Source organism: Eptesicus fuscus, chromosome 10 (genome assembly GCF_027574615.1).
Source record: "Eptesicus fuscus isolate TK198812 chromosome 10, DD_ASM_mEF_20220401, whole genome shotgun sequence".
NCBI classification, from domain to species: domain Eukaryota; kingdom Metazoa; phylum Chordata; class Mammalia; order Chiroptera; family Vespertilionidae; genus Eptesicus; species Eptesicus fuscus.
In genome coordinates this window covers 34,970,099-34,984,819 of record NC_072482.1, presented here as the reverse complement: position 1 = coordinate 34,984,819, position 14,721 = coordinate 34,970,099, and positions in this window count along the sequence as shown.

Genomic DNA, 14,721 nt, shown 5'->3' with positions numbered 1-14,721 from the left:
TGCTCCATAAGAGTGTCTCCTGCACAGCAGCTCTCTCACTGTAGTCACAACTGGTCCCCACAGACAATTGGTCTGGAGGTCAATTCCTCCCAGTGACACCAACAGCAATCAAGGCTCACAGCCCATAAAGGGGTGCACCTAAAGTGTCCACCTTAGGTGACGGGAGGCTGAGCCACTGGGTCCTATAGGACACCTACTACACAAGGCCACTCTATCAACTCAAGGAGACTTAGCAGCTACCCAATACATAGAAACAAACACAGGGAAGCAGCCAAAGAAACATGTCACAAAAGAAAGAAATGGAAGAAAGCAAACCACTGAATATAGAGTTCAAAACCATGGTTTTAAGGTTACTCAATAATCTTCTAGAAACTTCCAAGGGACTTAGTGAGATTTTCAAGGATCTTAGTAAGAATGCCAAAAAATAATGGAAAAGGGCCAGTCAGAAATTACACACACACTGACTGAAAAATAGAATAATATACAAAGATTCAACAGTAGACTAGAGGATCCTGAGAATCATATCAACAATTTGAAATATGAGGAAGCAAAAAACACCCAACCAGAAGAGCAAAAAGAATCCAAAAAATATGAAGATAGTGTAAGGAGTCTCTGGGACAACTTCAAGTGTACCAACATCCGAATTATAGGGGTACCAGAAGAAGAGAGAGAGCAAGATATTAAAAACCTATTTGATGAAATAATGACTGAAAACTTTTCCTACCTGGTGAAAGAAATAGACTTACAAGTCCAGGAAGCACAGAGAGTCCCAAACAAGAGGAGCCCAAAGAGGACTACACCAAGACACATCAAAATTAAAATGCCAAGAGCAAAAGACAAAGAGAGAATCTTAGAAGCAGCAAGAGAAAAGCAGTTAGTTACCTACAAAGGAGTGCCCATACGACTGTCAGCTGATTTCTCAACAGAAACTATGCAGGCCAGGTGGGAGTGGCAAGAAATATTCAAAGTGATGAGTAGCAAGAACCTACAACCAAGATTACTCTACTCAGCAAAGCTATCATTTAGAATTGAAGGTCAGATAAACAGCTTCACAGACAAGAAAAAGCTCAAGGAGTTCATCACCACCAAACCAGTATTATATGAAATGCTGAAGGATATTCTTTAAAAAAAGAAGAAGAAGAAAAGGTAAAGATAAAAAAATATGAACAACAAAGTGGCAACAAATACATATCTATCAACAAGTGAATCTAAAAATCAAATGAATAAAAAATCTGATGAACAGAGTAATCTGGTGAATGGAATAGAATCAAGGGCATAGAAATGGAACAGACTGACGATTCTCAAAGAGAAAGCGGTGTGGGGATGCAGGAAGAGATTAGAAAAAGGTCTTATATGCATGTATGCATTACTTATGGACACAGACAATAGGGTGGTGAGGGCCTGGGGCAGGGTAGGAACCAGGTGAAAGGGAGCTATGAGGGGGGGGGGAGAGACATCTATAATAATCTCAATGGTAAAGATTAATTTTAAAAAATAAAAAATAAAAAACAGTGGTACATCTATACAGTGGAATACTACACTGCTGTAAAAGAGAAGGAATTCTTACCATTTGCAACAGCATGGATGGACCTGGAGAGCATTATGCTAAGCAAATAAGCTGGTCAGAGAAAGAAATATCACATGCTCTCACTCATTTGTGGAATATCATGAACAACATAAACTAATGAACTAAAGTGGATCCAGAGACATAGAAGCATCGAACAGACCATCCAACCTCAGAGAGAAGGCATGTGTGTATGTGTGTGTGTGAAGTGGGAGGGGTTGAAAGATCAACCAAAGGATTTGTATGCATGCATATAAGCATAGCTCATGGACATAGATAGTAGGGGGGTGAGGGCATGTATGGGGGAGGGGGGAAACGACCAGAGAGAGATCAATGAAGGGGAAAGGAGACATATGTAATATTTTAAACAATAAAAAATTAAATTTTAAAAAGTAAAATAAGAAAAAAAATAGTCTACCATGAAATTAAACTACAATTTTGGTTCTTATACAGTCTTCTCTTCTTGAATTCTTTTTCAGTAGTCTGCATAAACTATACTGACTCCAAATAAGCCCATTAAATTCAGAAACCATGTCTCACTCATTTTTTTCATTCCATACCTAAGCAGAATATTTAGCACATAGTGGAATTCAGTGGAACTGAGCAACATTATAGCAGCATTTAACTTACATGAGTTTCAAGCATATGGTCTCTGGAAAAAGAGAAAGAATGAAAAGGAGAAGAATGAGGACAGAATTAGCAATTATATAATGTAGGTAATTCTTCCACCCATTCTACTACATATCTTTGTATCTACCTATCTATCTATTGAGGGAGAAAGAGAGAGAGAGAGAGAGAGAGAGAGAGAGAGAGAGAGAGAGAGAGAGAGAATAAGAGAGAGACTCTGAGTGTGCAATGGAAGGTGTAAAACTAATTGTACCTCTGTTCTTAGTTTCTGGCAACCTCTCAAGGTATGAGCATGTCACTGATCTGAGTGATTTTAGCCATGAAATATTCATATTTTCCATATACAATGACCCCAGAGTAAAGCCAAATATGTTATCTATTGCTTTAAAAAAAAAAAGAATTTTCTGTTTCAATACCAGAGGTAAAACTGGCTGAGCTCACCTTCATAAGGGATGTGAACTCATATACAAAGTGACATTTTCCTAAGGGCTTTGACTCTTCACAACCTGGCTTTCTCTATTAGTTTTAGAATCTATGCCATATGGCTCCTCTTTTGCTCCTGTCTCCATCCTAGCCCCATCTCTTCCTATGTTCTGTATTTCAGGGAACTACAGTTACCAAGATCTCTTGCTCTCTGCCTTTATTAGAGAGAAGTGCACTCTTCTGCCTTCCAGGTAGGTCTGGCCAGTGGGAGGCACTGACATAAGACTGCAAAGCTAAAGTAGCTAAGCCAAGTCCTTCCCTGCTATTTTGATGGTGCTGGTCGCAATAGCTATGCCTCTTTGTGATTCCAGCTCTCACTAGACATCCTCCGTGAGGTTTCTAGATCTTTCCATAATGCCCCAAATTTTAGGATCTGAAACAACACTTCTCCCACTGTCCCTCTGACATGATGGCTGGAGCAGCATGCTGCGCTTGCTAGTCTCTGGATTGCCTCCCCATTTCTTTTGCTGCTGAGCTCTTTCTTCGCGTATGTGACCAAGTCCCTTTACTAAATTCCCTCTGCTAACAAGCCTAGAGTGATTGCATTGTTTCCTAGCTGGATTCTCATGGATAAAGAACCTGCTCCACACACAAATGAGACTACCCTGCATGATGAGACTACCTCACTATGATTATCTTCTAAGTAGGAAAAAATAGATGCTGAGCAGAGGAATAAAGGGGAAAAATATGAGCAATAACATAGCAGAGGAAGTAACTCTATCTTTTCACTTTTGAATATCTTACAAACAATTTTAAGACCCTCATCTGGGAATAAACAACCCCATATGGAATCCAGATTCTCTTCCAAATTCGAATAACCAAATATGGAGAAATATTGTTTTTTTAAGTTGTTGGTTTAATGCCACATGATTAATTTGAATTGGATTGAAAGAGTATTACAGGCCTAACCTCTACTAAAAATGTTAAGATTTTATTATTTTAAAAAGTCATTCCGGTTCTCAGGGACTCAGTTTCCTCAACTATGTAAGCTAGGAAAGTTAGGCTAGATCAATGGTCGGCAAACTCATTAGTCAACAGAGCCAAATATCAACAGTACAACAATTGAAATTTCTTTTGAGAGCCAACTTTTTTAAACTTAAACTTCTTCTAATGCCACTTCTTCAAAATAGACTCGCCCAGGCCGTGGTATTTTGTGGAAGAGCCACACTCAAGGGGCCAAAGAGCTGCATGTGGCTCGCGAGCTGCAGTTTGCCAACCACGGGGCTAGATCAATGGTTCTGAACCTTTTGGGGGTTATCAACTCATTTGAGAATTTGTTCAGAGCTATGGATTCTCTTCCCGGAAAAAATGAATTTAGTCACAAAATCTTTCATACCACTTCAGGGATTCTCTGACCCTTTGAAGCTCACCCATGGTTCTTCATATGGTCCATGGACTGACTGACATTTTGGGCCTGTGGACTACATTGTAGATAAATCCAAAGGTCTATTTAATTGTTAAGTTTTGTGAGTTTTCCTATATCAGGTCAGGAAAACAAGACAGAAGGAAAATGATTTGAGAATACGCCACGGTTATCTTTGATATTTCCCAGTAGACTGTGCTGACAAAGATTTTCCCAGTCCTAGGACACACACTCTTTCCCAAGTGCCTGAGATGAGATCAGCTTTTTGGAGTTATCAACTCGCTGGCAGGCACACAGAGTGTGAGGGCCTCCCTGGGACTGACAATGGAGCAAGGCTGCTTGCCATTGCCTCCCCAGTCTGTGAAAAGGCAAGAGTAAACCCCTAGGGGCAGTGCAGAATGCTAATATTTCCAAACTTAGGACAGAAACAGGAAACTTTAATAAAGCTCAGGTTTGACTCAGCTGTTCCTACATCATTCATTTGGAAGGCTCTTTCTCCATCTCCCACTCCTCCACTCTCCTCACTCCCCTCCATAGACCTTCTGGTCCCCATCTGTTTCTGAATTGCTTTCTTCATGGACAGATAATGCTAAAATCTAATGGCAACACTTTACTGCCATGAAAAGCAGGCATGGTTCTGATAAAAAAGAAAATGCTAACAATTTTAAAGAGTATTATTCAGATAACAGCAAGAAGATAGAGCATCAGTTTTGTATTTTGTTTAAACTTGAAAAATACAGGCTAATTCCTTTGTTTTGACACAATAAAAGTATGTGTTTTTAAAAGCTCTGTTTTTACATGTAAGTTGTACAAAATGGTTGACAGTAACTCTGTTGGGTTTCAGAAGACCTGAGCTTTTATTTTTTAATCCTCATCTCAGGGTATGTTTTTATTGATTTTAAAGAAAGAGGAAGGGAGAGAGAGAAACATCCATGTGAGAGAGAAACATTGATCGGTTGCCTCCCATTCACGCCCTGACCAGGGATCGAAACCGTAACCTAGATATTTGCCCTGACCAGGAATCAAACCTGAGGCCTTTCAATGTATCAGATGATGCTCCAACCAACTGAACCATGCAGCCAAGGCCAGAAGACCTGAGCTGTAAGTCTCAGGTCCACCACTAATTATCTGTGTGCCTTTAGATATTTCAAAGTCTCAAGATTGGGATAAATCTTCTCTCAACTATATTCCAGCTCTAAAGATGTTATGATTCAACCAGCATTTCTCAAAATATACTTTAAAGAACATTGGCCCTCAGGATGTTTCTTCAAAATAAGAAGTGTAAGTATGTAAATAACTTTGGGAGACCCTGAAAATCTCTCCTTACCTTAGAGGTTCTCTATACGTGTGAACATATTAAAGACTATGAGAAGTCTACCAGGAAGGAAGGGAGGGAGAAACATTCTTAGCTTTGTCTAACTCACCATTTCCTAAATGTATTTTGCCTCAGAAGTTTTTCATTAAATTGTGCCTTTTGACAGTCCATGGAACAAACTTTGAGAAATATTGTTCACTATTAACAAAAATGTTGCAAATTATGCTCAAGCAAGTGGAGTTAATAAAAATTGGAAGGAAGTGGAGGTTTCTAGATAATGTGTAAATAAATGAGAAAAGATCCAGTATTTTGTGACCCAGTCAATGCTAATCAAGTTAAAGGGCCTTGAGTAGATCCCTTGATGAAACATTAAACTGCTAATCAGGGTCACACTCTCTTGAAACTGAGAGGATTGGCTGGAAGGGTTGGGTGAAGGGGCATTTCTAAGAGATAACCCTGCCACCTTCCACTTTGCAGTTAGCAGTGAGCCAAGCTGTAGTATTATCCCCTGCGCAAATACCTCCGGGCCACACAAATCCAGATGCAAGTGGGTCAGACATTCTTAACTTGGTAAAGGCCTTAGCAGGTGTTTTCATTTGCTAGGGCTACTGTAACAAAATGCCACAGACTGGTGGATTGAAACAACAGAAATGTGTTGTCTCATAATTCCAGGTGGTGGGAGTCTGAAATCCTGGTGTGGACAGGGCCACACTCCCTCTGAAACCTGTGGGGGAGCCATTCATGCCTCCCCCTGGCCTCTGGGGGTTTGACAGCAATCTTTGGGATTTCTTGGCTTGTAGCTCTATCACTCCAATCCTCCATCTTTTTTTTTTTTTTCATTTTAAATTTTTAATGTAAGTTGTGTATAAGATTATTTTATTCCTGTAATTTTAAAGAAAGAGGAAGGGAGAGGGAGAAGGAGATAGAATCATCGATGAGAGAGAAGCATCAACATCCATCTACTGCCTCCTACACCCGCCCCCTCACTGGGGATCCAGGAATTGAACTGGGACCTCCTGGTGCATGGGTCAATGCTCAACCACTAAACCACCCCAGCTGACTCCAATCCTTCATCTTCACATGGCATTTTCCCTGTGTTTATCACTTCACATGGCTGTCTTATATTCATCCTACTCAGTGTGACCTCATTTTAACCAATTATGTTTACAACAACAGCTCTATTTCCAAATGAGTTTACATTCTAGGGTACTGGGATTAGGACTTTCACGTATATTTGGGGGACAATCTGTAACAGCAAGACTTTAGGACTAGCTCATAAAGCTCTTAGATCTTTTTACAGAAGGCTTTCCCATGACCTCTGCTCTTTTATTTGTGATATTTGTTGTCTTCTCAGCCTATTTCTATATGATAATATTGCAAGTCATTGGCTTTGGACTCTCATCTAGAATATACACCTTAAATTTTACTGGTTGTGAGAGCAACTAAGTTTATCACCTTTTTGTTCACTTAGCTATTCACTTAGCAATGAAATATCTTAGATTTTCTATATTGACTTTCTCCACCTAGAAATTTTCAAGAGGCATGAGGAGCAAGAAAGGGCATGAATTGCCTTTGCTTTTGCTATGTACCTAAATAGCCATCTTTTTCATTATATTCAATTGGGAATGTTTCGGGGGATGAGGTTTGTGCTGCCTCAATGAGGATCCAAAGAGAACAGAAAACTCCAAACAGCTTCCTACACCTGTGCTTTTATGCTTAGTCACAGAATGTAGACATCTAGCCAATAAGAGCCAACACTACTGAAATTAACCATGTGAGCATCAGGATAGATACCACTATCACAGAGCAAACGTAGAACTGTCATTGCCTGTTTGTTCTGAGTGCCCTTTTCCTGTTTATATTAGTTTTCTATTGCAGCATAACAAATTACCACAACCTTAGTGACCTAAAACAACACAAATGTTATTATCTCACAGTTGCTGTAGGTCAGGAATTCAGGAATGGTGTCACTATCCTCTTTGCCCAGAGTTTCACTAGGTTGAAATCAAGGTGTCAGACAGGGCTACAGTTCTCTCTGTGTAAGTTCTCTCTCCAAGAGCCTCTTCTAAGCTCACTAGTTTTGAGCAGAATTCATCTCCTTGTAGTTGTAGGACTGAGGTCCCCAATTTCCTGATAGCTGTTAGCCAGGGACCAATCTTGGAAGTCACCCCTAGTTCCTTACCATGTGACCACCACAAGGCAGTTCACAGCAAAGATATTTACTTTCTTCCAAACCATCCAAAGCATGTCTCTCTAACTTATTTTTTAGCCAGTCCAAAACAAACACACACACACACACACACACACACACACACACACACACAAAACCTTCTGCATTTAAGGGGCTCACATTATTAGGTCAGACCCATTCAGGATAATCTTCCTTTTGCTGTATAATGTAACATAATCAAGCAAGTGATAGCTCGTCATAGTCATAGGTTCCAATAACAAATAAACAAAATGCAGAATAAAAAATGAAAACTATAGAAATATTGGAAATTTATAAAATAACATTTTTATTAAAATTATATATTAATATTTTGAAACCTAGATAAAAGTGTTTAATTGCTAGAAATTTTTAATATGTCAAAATAGGAATGAGAAGAAATAGAAAACTGAAATAAAACAAAGAGCATCAAAGAATTTGAAGGGTATTCAAAGATGTCCTCTCCTTCACCACGCGCGCACACACACACACACACACACACACACACACACACACACAGGAAAAGCCCAAATAGCTTTGTATGTGAGTTATACCAAACTTTCAGTGAATTATTAAATTCTACACAATACAAGTTGTTGTAGAAAACTGTAAAAAGAATGTAAGGCTATACAATCAGACCATTTTTTATCCAAAACTAGGTAGGAGAGTGCAAAAAAAAAAGAGAGAGAGAAATATACAGCCTTGTCACTTAAAGCATAGCTATAGGCAACGGAAGTAACTTAAGACAATACAGAGGGGTAAAATACAGCCCTAGAAATATTGAAGATCCCTGAAAAGCTCTTATTTAATGAATTTGTATTGTTTCATTTTTCCAGCTTTATTGACATATAATTGACATATATCATTATGTGAATTTAAATGTACAGCATGATGCCCAGCAGGTGTGGCTCCGTGATTGAGCATCGACCTATGAACTAGGAGGTCACTGGTTTGATTCCCAGTCAGGGCACTTGCACAGGTTGTAGGCTCAAATCCACAAGAGGGGGCGTGTGCAGGAGGCAGCCAATCAATGATTCTCTCTCATCATTGATATTTCTATCTCTCCCTCTCCCTTCCTCTCTGAAATCAATAAAAATATATTTTTAAAAGTGTCCAACATGATGATTTAATACACATATATACTGTGAAATGACTACCAGATAAGGTTAGTTAACACACCCTACACCTCACCTAGTTACCTTTGTGTGTGTGTGGTGAGAATATTTAAGATTTACTCTCTTAGCAACTTTCCAACATACAATATGGTACTGTTAATGATAGCCCCCATGCTGTACCAATAATAGATTTCCAGAACTTACTTATCTTATAAATGGATGGATGTGCCCTTTAACCAACATCTCCCCATTTCTCCCAGCCCCAGCCCCTGACAACCACCAATCTACTCTCTGTTTCTATGAATTTACCTTTTTTAGATTTCACATATAAGTGAATTTGTACAGTATTTCTCTTTCTCTGTCTGACTTATTTCATTTAGCATCATGCCCTCAAGGTCCATCTATGTTGTTGGAAATGGCATGATTTCCTTCTTCCTTATCTATATATATAAAAGGCTAAGCAACCATCCGACTGGCCAACCGGCTGGTAGGTATGACACGCACTGACCACCAGGGTGCAGACACTCAACACAGGAGCTGCCAAGCTGTGGTGACTTGGCAGTGGTGGTTCTCAGGTGACACACTCCAGAATCAGAGAGGAGGGAGCCCAATTCTGGGGTGTATCACCTGAGAACCACCCTCTCGCAATCCAGGACCCCTCGGGGGATGTCAGAGAGCCAGTTTGGGCCCGATCCCTGCAGGCCAGGCCAAGGGACCCCATGTGTTGGGAGGGACCCGGCCGCTCACTCCACAGACGCCCTTGGAGTGGTGGCACTGCCCTAGGTGCGGCCAGCCGGGGAAGGACAGTGGGAGGCTAGCTCCAGGGTGTGTCCGGCCCATCTTGCCCATTCCCAACTCGACACCCACCTTCTAATTAATTTCCTTTCAATGTGCATGAATCTGTGCACCGAGGCACTAGTGGTTTAATAACATTCAATTGTGTGTATATATCACATTTTCTTTATGCATTCATTCATTGATAGACACTTAGGTTGTTTTTATGTCTTTTTTTTCTTTTTTGTTTTTCTTTTTTTTCTTTTCTTTTCTTTCTTTTTTTTTTTTTTTCTTTTTTCTTTGTCTTTTTTAGGTTGTTTTTATGTCTTGGCTATTGTGAATAATACTGCAATAAACATGGGAATGCAGATATCATTTTGATATCCTGGTTTCATTTCCTTTAGCTATATACCCAGATGTGGGATTTCTGAATCATACGGTAGTTGATTTTTAATTTTTTAAGGAAATTCCAACTCTGTTTTCATAGTAGCTGTTCCAATTTGCATTTCTTTTTTTTTTTTTTGGTTCTTTATTGTTTAAAGTATTACATAAGTCTCCTTTTTCCCCCATTGACCTCTCCCCAGCTGCCCCCACCCCCCCAGCACATGCCCTTACCACCCCCTACCTGTGTTCATTGGTTATGCTCACATGCATGTATACAAGTCCTTTGGTTGATCTCTTACCCCCTTACCCCCCACTTTCCCTCATAGGTTAGACAGTCTGTTCAATGCTTCTATGACTCTGGTTCTATTTTTGTTCATCAGTTTATGTTGTTCATTATATTCCACAAACTGGAGGTCTGGTGCACGAATTCATGCACGGGTGCTGTCCCTAGACCTGGCTGGCAATCGCAGTGTGAACGTCTGCCATGGAAGGGCAGGTCCCAGCTGACCTCTAGGCCCTGGGTAGCACCTGGGCTCCCAGGCCCCTGCGCCCCGCTCTGCCTGAATCACCGGGCCCCCACCCAGCTCCCTCAGCGCCTGGGAGCCAGGCAGTGGCTCCATACCCCGCTGCCACCACTGGTCGCCATCTGTGGGGTGATCAGCGGGACAATCAGTCCCTGCTCACACCCGCCTTGGCCTGGCGCCACCCGCTCACCTGCTCTACCATCCCACCGCAGTACCCCTCTCATCGGGGCCCATTAGGGCTGGCAGCACCTCCACTGCCGCCTGCTGCCAGCACCACATTGCCGACACCTGCCATGTTCTGTGCCACCCCATGGTGGTCAGCGCACGTTATAGAGAGTGGTCAAACTCCTGGTTGAGGGGACAATTTGCATCTTAGGCTTTTATTATATAGGATGAGTGAGATCATGTGATATTTATCTTTCTCTGACTGGCTTACTTCACATAGCATAATGCTCTCCAGTTCCATCCATGCTGTTGCAAATGGTAAGAATTCCTTCTTTTTACAGTAGCATAGTATTCCATTGTATAGATGTACCAGTTTTCTAATCCACTCATCTGCTGATGGGCACGTAGGCTATTTCCAAAAATTAGCTATTGTAAATTGTGCTGCTATGAACATAGGGGTGCATATATCCTTTCTGATTGGTGTTTCTATTTTCTTGGGATATATTCCTAGAATTGGGATTACTGGGTCAAATGGAAGTTCCATTTTTAATTTTTTGAAAAAACGCCATACTGATTTCCACAGTGGCTACACCAGTCTGCATTCCCACCAGCAGTGCAAGAGGGTTCCTTTTTCTCCGCATCCTCACCAGCAATTGTTCTTTGTTGATTTGTTGATGATAGCCATTCTGACAGGTGTGAGATGGTACCTCATTGTTGTTTTGATTTGCATCTCTCAGATGATTGGTGACTTTGAGCATGTTTTGCCCAATTTGCATTTCCACCAACAATCACAAGGATTTACTTTTGTCCACATCTTCACCAACACTTGTTGTTTGCTGTTTGTTGATGCTAGCCAATTTAACAGGTGTGAGGTGATATCTCATTGTGGTTTTGAGTTCCATTACCGTGGTGATCAGTGATGTTGAGCACCTTTCCATGCATCTGTCGGCCATTTTGATGTTGTCTTTGGAGAAATTGTCTATTTAGTTCTTCAACTCATTTTTAATTGGATTATTTTGGGTTCGTTTCTATTGAGCTATAGTTCTGTACATATTTTGTATATTAACCCCTTATTAAATATATGGTTTGCAAATATTGTCTCTCATTCTGTAGGTTGCTTTTTCCTTTCTTTTTTTCTTTTTTTATTGTTTTACTATGCAGAAGCATTTCATGTTGATGGAGTCTGATTTGTTTATTTTTGCTTTTGTTGTTTGTGCTTTTGGTGTCATATCCAATAAATCATTGCCAAGATCAAATTCAAGTAGCTTCTTCCCATTTTTCTTCTAAGAGTTATACAGAATCATGTCTTATGTGTAAGTCTTTAATCAATTTTAAGTTCATTTTTGTGAGTGATGTAAGATAGGGGTCCAATTTAGTTTTTCTTCATAAGATCATCCATTTTTTTTAGCATCAAACAGGGATGTAGACTAGGCTCTGAAGCCAGGCTTTGTTCCAAGGCTGCCCCAGATCACTGTTCAATTTCCCTGCACAGCTAAGATATATGAAAAAAAAAAAAAAAAAAAAAAAAAAAGATTGATTTATCCCTGGCTGGGTGGCTCAGTTGGTTGGAGTGCATGGTACACCAAAAAAAAAGGTTACGGCTTTTATTCTAGGTCAGGGAGCATACCCAGGTTGCGGGTTTGATCCCTGATCAGGGTGTGATTGGGGTGTGTACGGAAGGAAACCAATGAATGTTTCTCTTTCACATCAATGTTTCTCTCTCCCTCCCTTCCTTTCTTTCTAAAATCAACATATCTTCAGGTAAGGATTTAAAAAGAAAAAAAAGATTGGTTTATCACACTCATTCTGATTATCCCAATACTATTCATTTTCCATGGGGTAAGATCCAAGGAAATTAAATATGAAAGGGCACTGAGCGGTGATGTAGGCTTTGTTCCCAGTAAGACCGGATGCTGCATCGAGGTCAGGAGTCCTGCACTCAATCCCTGGAGTGACAACTCTGCTGACTGTGCTGTACACTGACCCTGCTGACCTTCCAGAAGAATTGAACCACTAAAACACATTTATCACCTTCTACCCAAATGGCTGCTGGGGACCAAGAAGTGCTTAAATGCCATGACTGGGTTTTTGAGGTGTGTTATTTTTTTTTACTCTAATCTGAGTAATTCCAGTTTTAAAGGAGGAAAGAAAGCAATTTTCTAAGAAGTCATTCCATAAGAAAGAAGCATTATATGTCCTTTTCCCATATCCAGAAAAAAGTGGAGCCTATACTTAGATTAAATATCAGACCACATCCTGTGTCACGTGGAATGGTATGGAGTCCTGCCTGATCCCTGGCACTGAATGGTAACTCTTTGGAAAAGAGTCTTGTTCATTTGTCCTTTTAAAATGAAAAGAGGTCATTACATTTGAAATTTAATGAAGCTAATTCTTCAAGAAAGAGGGCCAAAACAAATCTATCCTGCCAGGCAGACAAAGATGAATTTCTCAAATCCTCACCCACCACACACAAAGACACACGTGAATGCACAAACACATGCCTCAGACCAGAGAGACTATACCAGAGCATTCTCCTGGCACAACCCCCAAGCCACACAGCACAGAGACCAGAAGGCACCAAGGTTTGAGGCTGCCAAACCACATCTCAGGATTTTCTAGTTTATTCTCCAGTTTCTTTCTGCCTTTCAGGTGGAGTCCAAGGGAAGAATGATCTTTAGTTAAATGATGTTTCTAACCAGGAGTACCATTGCCAGGACAAATCAACTCTACTCACCTAAGTAGAAAAATCTTCCCCCTCCCCACCTCCTGCAAAGCTTACAGGGAGTCTGTGTTCTCTTGTAAAAAAAAAAAAAAAAAAAAGGCAAGAACAGAAAATCCTAATAAAAAGAATCAATGGCAAGTTTAAGACCATTTAATATTGATTTCATTCTCATTTCCTCAAACTTTTTACAAAGATCAATACAATTTTTACATAAATTATACCATACATAGGATTATATGGCATGAAGAAGTCCAAATCAGGACATCTTATAAATAAGGAAGTTATAGAAAGGCTCATAAAAATTCCCTGTTGGGAGGGAGGGGGGCAGGCAGAGTCGTACTTAAACCCACATATTCTGACTACCAATCTAAAATTTTTTACTCTACTCTGTTGCATTTCTAATAATGATGCGCATTTCTAATAATGATGCATATACATACTTATGAAGATACTAGGGGCCCGGTGCACGAATTCGTGCACCGGTGGGGTCTCTCAGCCTGGCCTGTGGGATTGGGCCGAAACTGGCTCTCTGACATCCGCCAAGGGGTCCCAGATTGCGAGAGAATGCAGGCCAGACCAAGGTACCCCACTGGTGCACAATCGGGGCCAGGGAAGGACACAGGAGGTTGGCCAGCTGGGGAGGGACTGCAGGAGGGCTCCAGGGCATGTCTGGCCCATCTTGCTCAGTCCCAATCGGCCAGACCCCAGCAGCAAGCTAACAAACCAGTTGGAGTGTCTGCCACCTGGTGGTCAGTGCACGTCATAGTGAGCCGTTGAGCAGCCTTAGCATATCATTAACATATTACACTTTGATTGGTTGAATGGATGACCGGACACTTAGCATATTAGGCTTTTATTATATAGGACTAGAGGCCCAGTGAACGAAATTCGTGCATGGGGGGGTGTCCCCCAGCCCAGCCTGCACCTTCTCCAATCTGGAACCCCTTGAGGGATGTCCAACTGCCCATTTAGGCTCGAACCGGGTAGGATCGGGCCTAAACGGGCAGTCGGACATCCCTCTCACAATCCAGGACTGCTGGTTCCCAACTGCTCGCCTGCCTCCCTTCCTGATTGCCCCTAACAGCTTCTGCCTGCCAGCCTGATCACCCCCTAACCACTCCCCTGCCAGCCTGATTGATGCCTAACTGCTCCTCTGCCAGCCTGTTTGCCCCTAACTGCCCTCCCTTGCAGGCCTGGTCCCCCCAACTGCCCTCCCTTTGCAGGCTTGGTCCCTCCCAACTGCCCTCCCCTACTGGCCTGATCACCCACAACTGTCCTCCCTTGCAGACCTGGTCCCTCCCAACTGCCCTCCCCTGTTGGCCATCTTGTGGTGGCCATCTTGTGTCCACATGGGGGCAGCCATCTTTGACCACATGGGGGCAGCCATCTTGTGTGTTGGAGTGACAGTCAATTGCATATTATTATTTTATTAGATAGGATTAGATAGGATGGAGGCCTGGTGCACGGGTGGGGGCTAGC